This window comes from Caretta caretta, chromosome 8 (genome assembly GCF_965140235.1).
Source record: "Caretta caretta isolate rCarCar2 chromosome 8, rCarCar1.hap1, whole genome shotgun sequence".
Classification (NCBI taxonomy): domain Eukaryota; kingdom Metazoa; phylum Chordata; order Testudines; family Cheloniidae; genus Caretta; species Caretta caretta.
In genome coordinates, this window is record NC_134213.1 from 74,174,861 (window position 1) to 74,187,950 (window position 13,090).

Genomic DNA, 13,090 nt, shown 5'->3' on the forward strand with positions numbered 1-13,090 from the left:
AAATAAATATAAGAAAACACAGTCTATTCTCAGCCATACAGTAATAGTGATCAGAGCCGTCATCTGCGTAACCCTTAGCAGATTACAGTTTAGTGTATGGATTATGGAAGAAGTGAGGTTTGTGGAAGGACTTGAAGGGGAACAGTGATGCTTTCAGCCTCTAATTAGTTCTTTTACTTCATGAGGGAATCAGAGAATGTTTTCAAACTGAAATGTTTGTGCCAAATTCATCCCTGGGGTGGCTCCATTAAAGTCAGTGGAGTTGCACAAAGATTGAAATTGATCTCTGCAACAGAGAATTTACAAAGGGCCACATTCCAGTGGGAGAAGGGGGTTGTTTGAACATGATGGCCTGCATCTGATGGGTAAGGGGACTAATCTTCTCAGTTTGGAAACTAACTGGAGCAGGAAAGGAAGGGTGTTTAGGAGGCAGAGGCGGTACAATACTACTCAAACTTGATGTGTCATAAACAAACTGAACCAAGGTGGCAAAGAATGTAAGAGAAGAAATTTTTCACTTGCTTATATAACCATGCTAGGAGTCTGCATAACAATCAAGAGGAACTGGAAATTCTCATTGATGAGAAGTTTGAAATCATTGGTATTACTGAAACCTGGCTGTGATGGGCTTTGTACCTCATCAACCCCTTTGATTCCAGGGGGCCGAGGTTAACCCTGCCTCTCGGCTTCTACGCTGGTTCTACCACCTCCCCGGTAGTCAGGGCTGTATGGCCCAGTGGCCAGAGTCCCTCTAAATCTTCCTCTGGTGGGATAGCACAGCCTAGCAGCCAGAGTCCCTATAGTGCGCTCCTAAAGCAGCATGACCCAATGGCCAGAGTCTTCCAAAACTTTCTTCCCCTGGTGGGATAGCATGGCCTAGTGGCGAGAGTCTCTATAGTACACTCCTAGAGCAGTGTGGCCCAAGGGCCAGAGTCCCTCTAAGTCCTCTTCCCCTCATAGGATAGTGTGGCCCAGCGGCCAGAGTTCATGTATCTCCTTTGAGGTAAGAGAGGGGTCGGTGAACTATGTGGTCACAAAAAAGGCAGGGGAGGTTTAGAGACTCATGGTAGGGGAGCCTGGGCCCACACACCTTCACCGGGTTCCAACCCAGGGCCCTGTCATTGACGGCGTGATCCACCCCGGGTCAGCGGGGAATCCTACCACAACACACTGCCCTCATAATGGTGGGAGATACCCCTCCTTTCCCTTTCCTGGGTCTATCAGTTCTCCAAACATGGCATCAGGGTCTTCAGGTTCCTCAGCCCCCAACACTCCCTGGGGTCCCCACAGCTGCCAGTCTCTGGTCCCACTTCCTGGCCCCTCGGCTCCCTCCTGTATGAGTTGCCACTGCTCCTGAGCTGGAGCCTCCACTGGGCATCCTTCCTCAGCTGCCAGCCCTGACTGAGCAGCTCTGCAGGCTTTTATACTTGACTCCCTGTTGGAGCATGCCCAGCAGAGCCTCAGGGGCGTGTCTTCCTCTGCCAGCAGGGAAGGGTTGACCCTCTCAGTCCCAGTGCGGGGCCAGTCCTCCCTGTCACACTGCTGCACAATTTGTGTGATTGGAATGTTAAAATCTGTTTAGGAATGACAGCGTAGGTAAAGGATGTGCAGAGGTGTGTGACGATGCTGCCTGTGGGAGCCAGCTGAGGTCACTCAATTAGGGTGAACTTCAAACAGAACGGGGCAAAGAAACCCCAAACACTGGTGCATATTCAAATACTTAGATTTACCAAGCCAGCACAAAACAGCTTCTGTAGTACCTCCCTGGTTACTCACAAGTCCAAATAATGCAGTTCCCTGAAAGTACCCAGCCTCAAGCCTCCATCCAGACACTCATGTCAAACATATTATGATAAATTCTGAAAATCTTATTTCATCATATAAAAGAAAAGGACCTGACCCCAAAGGACCAAGCCCCAGACCCAGGTCAAATAATAACTTAGATCTTACCCCATATACACGCTTATAGCCAATTCTTATTAACTAAACTAAAATTTATTAAAAAAGAAAAGAGAGAGAGTGTTGGTTATACGATCAATATACAAACAGACTTGAATTTAATTCTTGAGGTTCAGATACATAGCAGAGATGAGCTTGTAGTTGCAAAAAGTCCTTTTAAATATAGTCCATAGGTTATAGTCCAATGTCCATATTCAGGGTGACTCCAGTCCGTGACTGGGGATCTCAATCTTTATGGCTTAAGGTTTCCCCTTCTTGAAACCCAAAGCAGATCTGAGATGAAGAAGGATCATGTCCCAAGGTTTTTATACATTTCCAGCAGCCTTTTGGCCTCAGAAAACAATAGGCTTAACTGTCCTTCTCCAAAAAATCATGGCAATTAGCACAGGGTAATTTATCCATTAAACAGCTCAGATACAGGTTACCACAACCTTCAAAGAGCCATATAGAAAATAATACTATTTCACTCAAAAAGAAAAGGAGTACTTGTGGCACCTTAGAGACTAACCAATTTATTTGAGCATAAGCTTTCGTGAGCTACAGCTCACTTCATCGGATGCATACTGTGGAAAGTGTAGAAGATCTTTTTATATACACACAAAGCATGAAAAAATACCTCCTCCCACCCCACTCTCCTGCTGGTAATAGCTTATCTAAAGTGATCACTCTCCTTACAATGTGTATGATAATCAAGTAGGGCCATTTCCAGCACAAATCCAGGTTTTCTCACCCCACCCCCACACCCCTCCCCACACAAACCCACTCTCCTGCTGGTAATAGCTTATCTAAAGTGACCACTCTCCTTACAATGTGTATGATAATCAAGGTGGGCCATTTCCAGCACAAATCCAGGGTTTAACAAGAATGTCTGGGGGGGGGGGGTCGGAAAAAACAAGGGGAAATAGGTTACCTTGGATAATGACTTAGCCACTCCCAGTCTCTATTCAAGCCTAAGTTAATTGTATCCAATTTGCAAATGAATTCCAATTCAACAGTTTCTCGCTGGAGTCTGGATTTGAAGTTTTTTTGTTGTAGTATAGTAACTTTCATGTCTGTAATTGCTTAACCAGAGAGATTGAAGTGTTCTCCGACTGGTTTATGAATGTTATAATTCTTGACATCTGATTTGTGTCCATTTATTCTTTTACGTAGAGACTGTCCAGTTTGACCAATGTACATGGCAGAGGGGCATTGCTGGCACATGGTGGCATATATCACATTGGTGGATGTGCAGGTGAACGAGCCTCTGATAGTGTGGCTGATGTTATTAGGCCCTGTGATGGTGTCCCCTGAATAGATATGTGGGCACAGTTGGCAACGGGCTTTGTTGCAAGGATAGGTTCCTGGGTTAGTGGTTCTGTTGTGTGGTATGTGGTTGCTGGTGAGTATTTGCTTCAGGTTGGGGGGCTGTCTGTAGGCAAGGACTGGCCTGTCTCCCAAGATTTGTGAGAGTGTTGGGTCATCCTTCAGGATAGGTTGTAGATCCTTAATAATGTGTTGGAGGGGTTTTGGTTGGGGGCTGAAGGTGACGGCTAGTGGCGTTCTGTTATTTTCTTTGTTAGGCCTGTCCTGTAGTAGGTGACCTCTGGGTACTCTTCTGGCTCTATCAATCTGTTTCTTCACTTCTGCAGGTGGGTATTGTAGTTGTAAGAAAGCTTGATAGAGATCTTTTAGGTGTTTGTCTCTGTCTGAGGGGTTGGAGCAAATGCGGTTGTATCGCAGAGCTTGGCTGTAGACAATGGATCGCGTGGTGTGGTCAGGGTGAAAGCTGGAGGCACGTAGGTAGGAATAGCGGTCAGTAGGTTTCCAGTATAGGGTGGTGTTTATGTGACCATCGTTTATTAGCACTATAGTGTCCAGGAAGTGGATCTCTTGTGTGGACTGGACCAGGCTGAGGTTGATGGTGGGATGGAAATGGTTGAAATCATGGTGGAATTCCTCAAGGGCTTCTTTTCCATGGGTCCAGATGATGAAGATGTCATCAATATAGCGCAAGTAGAGTAGGGGCGTTAGGGGACGAGAGCTGAGGAAGCGTTGTTCTAAGTCAGCCATAAAAATGTTGGCATACTGTGGGGCCATGTGGGTACCCATAGCAGTGCCGCTGATCTGAAGGTATAATTTGTCCCCAAATGTGAAATAGTTATGGGTAAGGACAAAGTCACAAAGTTCAGCCACCAGGTTAGCCGTGACACTATTGGCGATAGTGTTCTTGATGGCTTGTAGTACATCTTTGTGTGGAATGTTGGTGTAGAGGGCTTCTACATCCATAGTGGCCAGGATGGTGTTATCAGGAAGATCACCGATGGATTGTAGTTTCCTCAGGAAGTCAGTGGTGTCTCAAAGGTAGCTGGGAGTGCTGGTAGCGTAGGGCCTGAGGAGGGAGTCTACATAGCCAGACAATCCTGCTGTCAGGGTGCCAATGCCTGAGATGATGGGGCGCCCAGGATTTCCAGGTTTATGGATCTTGGGTAGTAGATAGAATATCCCAGGTCGGGGTTCCAGGGGTGTGTCTGTGCGGATTTGATCTTGTGCTTTTTCAGGGAGTTTCATGAGCAAATGCTGTAGTTTCTTTTGGTAACTCTCAGTGGGATCAGAGGGTAATGGCTTGTAGAAAGTGGTGTTGGAGAGCTGCCGAGCAGCCTCTTGTTCATATTCCGACCTATTCATGATGACAACAGCACCTCCTTTGTCAGCCTTTTTGATTATGATGTCAGAGTTGTTTCTGAGGCTGTGGATGGCATTGTGTTCCTCACGGCTGAGGTTGTGGGGCAAGTGATGCTGCTTTTCCACAATTTCAGCCCGTGCATGTCGGCGGAAGCACTCTATGTAGAAGTCCAATCTGCTGTTTCGACCTTCAGGAGGAGTCCACCCAGAATCCTTCTTTTTGTAGCGTTGGTAGGGAGGTCTCTGTGGATTAGTATGTTGTTCAGAGGTATGTTGGAAATATTCCTTGAGTCGGAGATGTCGAAAATAGGATTCTAGGTCACCACAGAACTGTATCATGTTCGTGGGGGTGGAGGGGCAGAAGGAGAGGCCCCGAGATAGGACAGCTGCTTCTGCTGGGCTGAGAGTATAGTTGGATAGGTTAACAATATTGCTGGGTGGGTTGAGGGAACCATTGCTGTGGCCCCTTGTGGCATGTAGTAGTTTAGAAAGTTTAGTGTCCTTTTTCTTTTGTAGAGAAGCAAAGTGTGTGTTGTAAATGGATTGTCTAGTTTTAGTAAAGTCCAGCCACAAGGAAGTTTGTGTGGAAGGTTGGTTTTTTATGAGAGTATCCATTTCTGAGAGCTCATTCTTAATCTTTCCCTGTTTGCTGTAGAGGATGTTGATCAGGTGATTCCGCAGTTTCTTTGAGAGCGTGTGGCACAAGCTGTCAGCATAGTCTGTGTGGTATGTAGATTGTAATGGATTTTTTACCTTCAGTCCTTTTGGTACGATGTCCACACGATCCATCGTCTACAGCCAAGCTCTGCGATACAACCGCATTTGCTCCAACCCCTCAGACAGAGACAAACACCTAAAAGATCTCTATCAAGCTTTCTTACAACTACAATACCCACCTGCGGAAGTGAAGAAACAGATTGATAGAGCCAGAAGAGTACCCAGAAGTCACCTACTACAGGACAGGCCTAACAAAGAAAATAACAGAACGCCACTAGCCGTCACCTTCAGCCCCCAACTAAAACCCCTCCAACGCATTATTAAGGATCTACAACCTATCCTGAAGGATGACCCAACACTCTCACAAATCTTGGGAGACAGGCCAGTCCTTGCCTACAGACAGCCCCCCAACCTGAAGCAAATACTCACCAGCAACCACATACCACACAACAGAACCACTAACCCAGGAACCTATCCTTGCAACAAAGCCCGTTGCCAACTGTGCCCACATATCTATTCAGGGGACACCATCACAGGGCCTAATAACATCAGCCACACTATCAGAGGCTCGTTCACCTGCACATCCACCAATGTGATATATGCCATCATGTGCCAGCAATGCCCCACTGCCACGTACATTGGTCAAACTGGACAGTCTCTACGTAAAAGAATAAATGGACACAAATCAGATGTCAAGAATTATAACATTCATAAACCAGTCGGAGAACACTTCAATCTCTCTGGTCAAGTGATTACAGACATGAAAGTTGCTATATTACAACAAAAAAACTTCAAATCCAGACTCCAGCGAGAAACTGTTGAATTGGAATTCATTTGCAAATTGGATACAATTAATTTAGGCTTGAATAGAGACTGGGAGTGGCTAAGTCATTATCCAAGGTAACCTATTTCCCCTTGTTTTTTCCTACCCTCCCCCCAGACGTTCTTGTTAAACCCTGGATTTGTGCTGGAAATGGCCCACCTTGATTATCATACACATTGTAAGGAGAGTGGTCACTTTAGATAAGCTATTACCAGCAGGAGAGTGGGTTTGTGTGGGGGAGGGGAGTGCGGGGGCGGGGGTGTGAGAAAACCTGGATTTGTGCTGGAAATGGCCCTACTTGATTATCATACACATTGTAAGGAGAGTGATCACTTTAGATAAGCTATTACCAGCAGGAGAGTGGGGTGGGAGGAGGTATTTTTTCATGCTTTGTGTGTATATAAAAAGATCTTCTACACTTTCCACAGTATGCATCCGATGAAGTGAGCTGTAGCTCACGAAAGCTCATGCTCAAATAAATTGGTTAGTCTCTAAGATGCCACAAGTACTCCTTTTCTTTTTGCGAATACAGACTAACACGGCTGTTACTCTGAAAACTATTTCACTCAAGTATCTTCCTAAATGTTAATGTTCCCTTTTTGATCTTTGAATCAAAGCTATAGCAATAGACCAAACTTGTTTGCTTACATGACAAGACCTGAACAAACATCTACTCTTCTATCTCTAACAATGCAGACTTGCATTTCAAAGCTCTATTCATTTACATATCTTTCTAACCAGTCTTTAAAGTTAGGCCATGGGTCAGGTCAATCTGTGAGTTAATTAACTCTTTCTGGCCCTGTCACCTTTCAATGAGATATTAAATTACACTCATAACGTCACAAGGTGACGCTCTGCATTAAAAATGCCATTACCTATTTCAGTGTCGTTGGTAACTTAGACCTGAAGGATCTTGAATGACTGACTAACAAAGTCCAGGAGAGAGTACTGGTGGGATTCTGTAACAGATCACTGACTCAAACTAGAAAACACGATGAGTTACTCCTTAAGCAACTGTCTGTAATGTGTGGAAGGAGAAATTGTGTTGTTATGGGGGATTTTTGCAGGTGTCATGTTGGAGAGCTCAGGCAGCCAGTAGTAAAACATCATTAGAGCTTCTAAAAATTAGAGATGATTTTTCTAACACAAAAGGTGTTAGAAACACTGCACATGAATAATTCTGTTATGTACTTCATTACAATGGATAAAGATGAACTAATCACTTGGCTGAAAGTTGGTGGTTGCGTAGGGACCAGTCATCACAACCTGATTAAATTAAACAGAGAACAATCCCATCTCTCTCTCTCTGTATATATATGTATATATATCAGAGGTAGCCAAACTATGGCCCGCGGGTCACATCCGGCCCGCGGGACCCTCCTGTCCAGCTCCTGAGCCCCTGGCCTGGGAGGCTAGCCCCCGGCCCCTCCCCCGCTGTTCCCCCTCCCTCGCAGCCTCAGCTCACTATGCCGCTGGCACGATGCTCTGGGCGGTGGGGCTGCGAGCTCCTGGGGCAATGCAGCTGCAGAGCCCGGCCTGAGCCGGTGCTCTGTGCTGCGCGGTGGCGTGGCTGGCTCCAGCTGGGAGGCTCGGCTGTAGCACCAGCAGCCACCGGTGTTCCAGGCAGCGTGGTAATGGGGCATGGAGCAGGGGGGGTTGGATAGAGGGCAGGGGAGTTTGGGGGTGGTGGTCGGGGGCAGGGGTGTGGATAGGGGTCAAGGTGTTCAGAGGGCGGGGAACAGCAGGGTTGAATGGGGGCAGCGGTTCTGGGGGGGCAGTCAGGAAGGAGGGGGGGTTGGATGGGGCGGTGGGGGGCAGTCAGGGGTGGGGGTTCCGGGGGCAGTCAGGGGATGGGTGGAGCTGGATGGAGCAGGAGTCCCGGGGGGGCCATCAGGGGCAAGAAGCGGGTGGGGGGGATAGGGGCCGGGCCATGCCTGGCTGTTTGGGGAGGCACAGCCTCCCCTAACCAGCCCTCCATATAATTTCCGAAACCCGATGCAGCCTTCAGGCCAAAAAGTTTGCCCACCGCTATCTATCTATCTATCTATCTATCTATCTTTGGTGATTCAAAAGGGCTAATTTACCAAAGCTGAGCAAAATTATCAGTGAAATTGACCAAAAGGAAAAATGTGGACAGACAAATGTGAATGAATTTTGGGAGTTCTTTAAGAACAGTCTATTAGATGGCCAAAAAGCCAATGTTTCAGGTCAGTTCAACAAACCAAAATGAAATGTTTGAATATCAGAAAGTTTCATTTTGACTGAAAATGCTGAAGAGAAATGTATCACCATTTCTGAATCAAAGTTGTTCACAACTTTTCATTTTGTGAAAAATTTTGATATTCTAGATTGGGGAAAACAAATGTTGAAATATTGGTATTTCCCACACAATGGCCATTCTGATTTTTGCTCAGCTCTAGTTATCTGATACGGATCCATTCTCTACAAACATCAGCTTGAATAATATATATCGGAATCCTGTACCTTCACGGTTAAAAATTTAATCCAGTATCTTACTAGTAAGGAATTGCAGTTGTTCTCCATATGCTCTCTACAGAGGGAAAATATAATACATACATGAAATACAAATTCTCTACTGCTGATATTTTTCCTGTGTGAATACAGTTGAATATTGTTTCATCACCCAAAGTCTACACTCCTTGGAGTCTGGCTGGAACCAATTTCTCCCCCACATATCTTAACACTCCAGAATTTTGAGGAAGTTTGGATCTGCAATGAAACTTAAGACTCAACCCCTAGCTTTTTATTGGACCGGATGCAAATACCATCTGGAGCTGGATTCTGATCCCAACTTTGACTTAGTCCCATCTGTAATGCTGATTCAAGGTAACATTAGGACACGTCATACTTCAGGCTGGGAATATAATTTAGAGAGAAGGGATGTTTTTTTTCCTGAGATATGTCAAGGTCAAGGATACTACTGCCAAAAACATGTTTTTCTTTTTCTTCCCATGATCCAAAATGCATGTGCTCGGCTGATGCTTTAAAACTTTTACTTTACGGTGTAAAATATGAAACTTAAAATGGCCTTTAAGCATTCATTTATTTAAGATGACAGAGGAAGGAATGAAAATATGCTAGGAACACCCACAGCAGTGTTATTAAATGCAATAATAACCAGGAGAAGAGAGAGAGAGAAATGTTTTTTCTGTGATTTAAGATTATAAGGGTGCCAGTGGGATCAACTCCATTGACTTCAGCATAAATGGTGAAAAGTAAACTAGTGGTTGAGATTAATATAATTTAGACTTTGTATTGTTTGCTTTTATTTCTTTCTATAATTTCTTTGACTACTTTCTCTGTGATTTTCCACAAGTGGCTCCAAATCCCACAATTTCCCATTGAGCTTTCTGAAATTTCTTAGTGGATTTGAGGTTTATAAAATAAAGTAATATGGGGGTAGGATCAGGCTCTAAGATATTAGCAGATAACATACCACCTTTCTTTAAAGTGTGTTACAAAGGTGGGCAAGTATTATCCCAGTTTCACAGTTGGGAAAACAGGCAACAAAAATAAAAGTGACAAGGGCAAAGTGACTTATGGTGGCTTATGTTCTAGAGCACACCTCTTCCCTTGGCTTTCCACTGATAAGATCATTGTTTTTCAGTGTATGATTTTTAATTTAACAATGTTTCTTTTAAAAGCAGTGATCAAAATATGCACTGAAAGAAGTCTATTAGTTTCAGCAGAGTCACCACCTGTCCTGCATTTAACCAATGATGTTGAAGAGACACCATCAATTTGAAATCTAGCTGATTTTAAAAACTGTTAAAAGCAGTTTCAGAAGTACATCACCCTGTGCCAATTTTTGTGCTTTCATAATCACAATCATAGCCACCATTATGAGCTCAGTGCTGACAAATTTTAGGACATGATTCTGAAAGGTGTGTTGAACAACTGCATCTCCCACTAAAAGTTGTGCCCTGAGAAATTAAGGCCTGCTCCTGCTCCCTGTCAATGCAGTTAGGATAGTTCCCTTAACAACTGCTAAACTAAGACCAGTTTCCTGCTTGGTGTTTATTCTACATATGTGTGGCTTGTGGCTATGTATTTTTGTCTTCTATTTTCATAATTTAAAAACATATAGTAATTGACCAAAACATTATAGCATTTGTGTATCTGTGGCTTTTTTTTAACCATGACAAAAGAATAAAAAGCCACGAGTTTATTATACTGGATTAGGCATCAGACCATCAAATTAAATATACTGCCTCTAGCAATGGCTGATGTGTAGTGCTTCAGAGGAAGGTGAACCTGTTCACAAGACACAAAACAATTGTGCAAAGCTGTGTGAATGTAAGAAATTCTTTTCTGAACCCTCTGGAGATCATCTTATGCCCCGCAGCATAAGATTTGATCACCTACATCTAGGCTAGTATGGATAATCACAAATATCATTATTGGTCAAAGTTAAAATTCAACTACAGCATGACTTTATACAACAGTTTTCTTAGTTCACAAAAGTCAACAAACAGCTCTCAGATGGTAGCAATTTTCAGTCACCATCCATCTGGGATGGATTCTTACTCATGAAAGGTTTTTATCCAATTACCAATCTCCTGACCCATGCAGTCTCCTATTTTGTAACTTCTAGGCAAAATAAGACCATGGCTTCCACCTGTCAACTGTTACTTTTACAACTATTCTGTCCAAATTGTTGGACGTGATTTTTTTTTCTTGACGGATGCACAAAACCCTTACTTACCTCACTTTCTACATGTTTCTCTCTCTCTCTTTCTAAATTGTCAAATTTGAAAAGTTAACTTTAAAAAAATTATCTGTGGTCAATCCCTAACCCATTTTACTAACAAACCAGAAGCAGGCAAAAAATCCAATCGTCCCTGTAAAAAGGAAAAATATCAAAACCATGATCATAGTATACCCAAAGTAAAAAATGGTACTAGCAGTTCCCGTTATTTGGAGTTTAGAGAAGAAGTAATGAACAGCATAGATAAAAAGATAAACGGCTGTAAAGCTGCTTGTTAAGAACGATCTCCACCACCAATGATAATCCTCTGCACATAGATGGAAATAGCACAGCAAGACTGTAGTCTCAGAACATGTAATAAGAAGAATTATAAATACTAAGAACAGGAAACCAAACATGTAGTACATTTGATGGGACCAAATACTGTTTAGAATGAAAAAAAGCTGAATATAAATACAACCAAATGGCAAGATGCCACCCATGATGATACCAGGCAACGGCTTTGTGAAAAACGACTGCTCCGGGATCTGACGAGGAATCTGGTTTGTACGAACTGGGTGTTCAATAGGCTTTTCTTTGAATCCAAAATATGCACCAATGAAGGTTAATGGGACAGAAAATTCCAAACCACATTGCCAGGATAGCAACCGGTGTGCCAAAGGGGATGGCAGCTGATGATCCCTTCACCCACAGAATAAGATTCATAATGAAGAAATCAGCGAAGACAATACCAGGGCACAACAAATGTAAGCAATGCTAAGCAACTATTTATTTTTTCCCATTTCTGTGGTTACTGCCCAGAGGATCCAATTCACTAGATTACTTAAATATAATTATATGGTATAGATTTGGTAGAAATTATATCTGACTTACATCTGGTATAAACTTTTCAATAATTGTAACGAGCCCTGCTACTGCCATTGTTATTAAAGAAGGAAAACTAAAGAACTAAAAGGAAAAACTAAAACAAAAAAACCCCCACAGGAATAAAAATATCTTGTAATACTATCATTTTGATCATGTGTATGTGACTTGCTGAGTAATGTTAGCCCCATAAAAACAACAATGCTATCCTCATTCTTGGGACCTGCTGCTTGTTCATTCAGACCACATCCTCTGCACATCAAGGATCTTGCTGAATCTTCTCCTATAACATCAGTGGCAGTGTTTTTTTCTATCACTTCTTTCCATTTCTAAGATTACACATTTTCCAATTTATTTGATTGCTCCAGAAAAAGCTGTGTCACTGTAGCTCGTGTGTGTAGCAAATACTGTGTCAGAAATTGCTTGTAATGGTATGACAGAAGTGGAGTGGATATGTAATAAGGTCACAGGAATGCTGTAGGAATTTCTATGTATTAAGCTATTACTACTGATATGCAATAATGATCTGGACACTGTACGTGATCAGATCAGTGAGGTTATTCTGTATTGGGTAAGAAGACTTCCCCATGTGACTGTATTGATGTAATTTTTATTAGGGTTAGTTTATTATACACCTACAACGCTTGAATTCAATGGGAACTGTACAGGAAGGCAATACAATGGCTTCCCAGATAAGGATACTTAAGTACACGCTAGAAAGTCAATGGAGGCTAGCTGTTAGCTTCAGAGATCCTGTATCTTGTCTCCAATATGTGCCAAATCTTACGTCAGGCTGCAACTGAAGATCAAAAGACCACCACACAGCAAATGAAGATGTAAAACCCATGTTGCCATGTCTTCTCTGCTATTGTTATCCATGCTACAATCACTCCTTCATGTACTGTGCAGAAATGCCCTAAAGAGTTAAAAAGCCTCTCTGAGGAGGAGAAGAGTGGCTTTGCTTATGAACAGCTGCCGGGGCAGACAGGCTCAGTGGAGGAGGCTGAAGGAACTGGGTCTCCCAGATGCAGAGAATGCTAAGCCTTAGGGAAGAACTAGATATGCGTGCAGTATGCTTTATTATTTTTAAGATATGTTTTCTCTTAAATAACACTTGGCTTTAAGAAGAGGCCACTCAAGCCAATCTGCCACCTTGGGCAAAACTTCAGTGTGCAATCCCATCCTATCCTCTTAGAAGTTCGCAGTAGGGACTCGCCCCACTGCTCCCCATACAGCTGCTCAGCTCAACCACAACAGGACCCAGGCACCCCACACCCTTTTCTGACCCCCTGCACTCTCTCCCCTCCCAACCCTACCAGTCCATCCCTGCTTGC

At 43.5% G+C, this 13,090-nt stretch overlaps 1 pseudogene; it reads right to left on the bottom strand.

Moving 5' to 3' along the window:
• Positions 1 to 10,975: 10,975 nt before the first annotated feature.
• On the bottom strand, positions 10,976 to 12,603 carry LOC125641851 (transmembrane 9 superfamily member 2 pseudogene; annotated as a pseudogene).
• Positions 12,604 to 13,090: the final 487 nt, after the last annotated feature.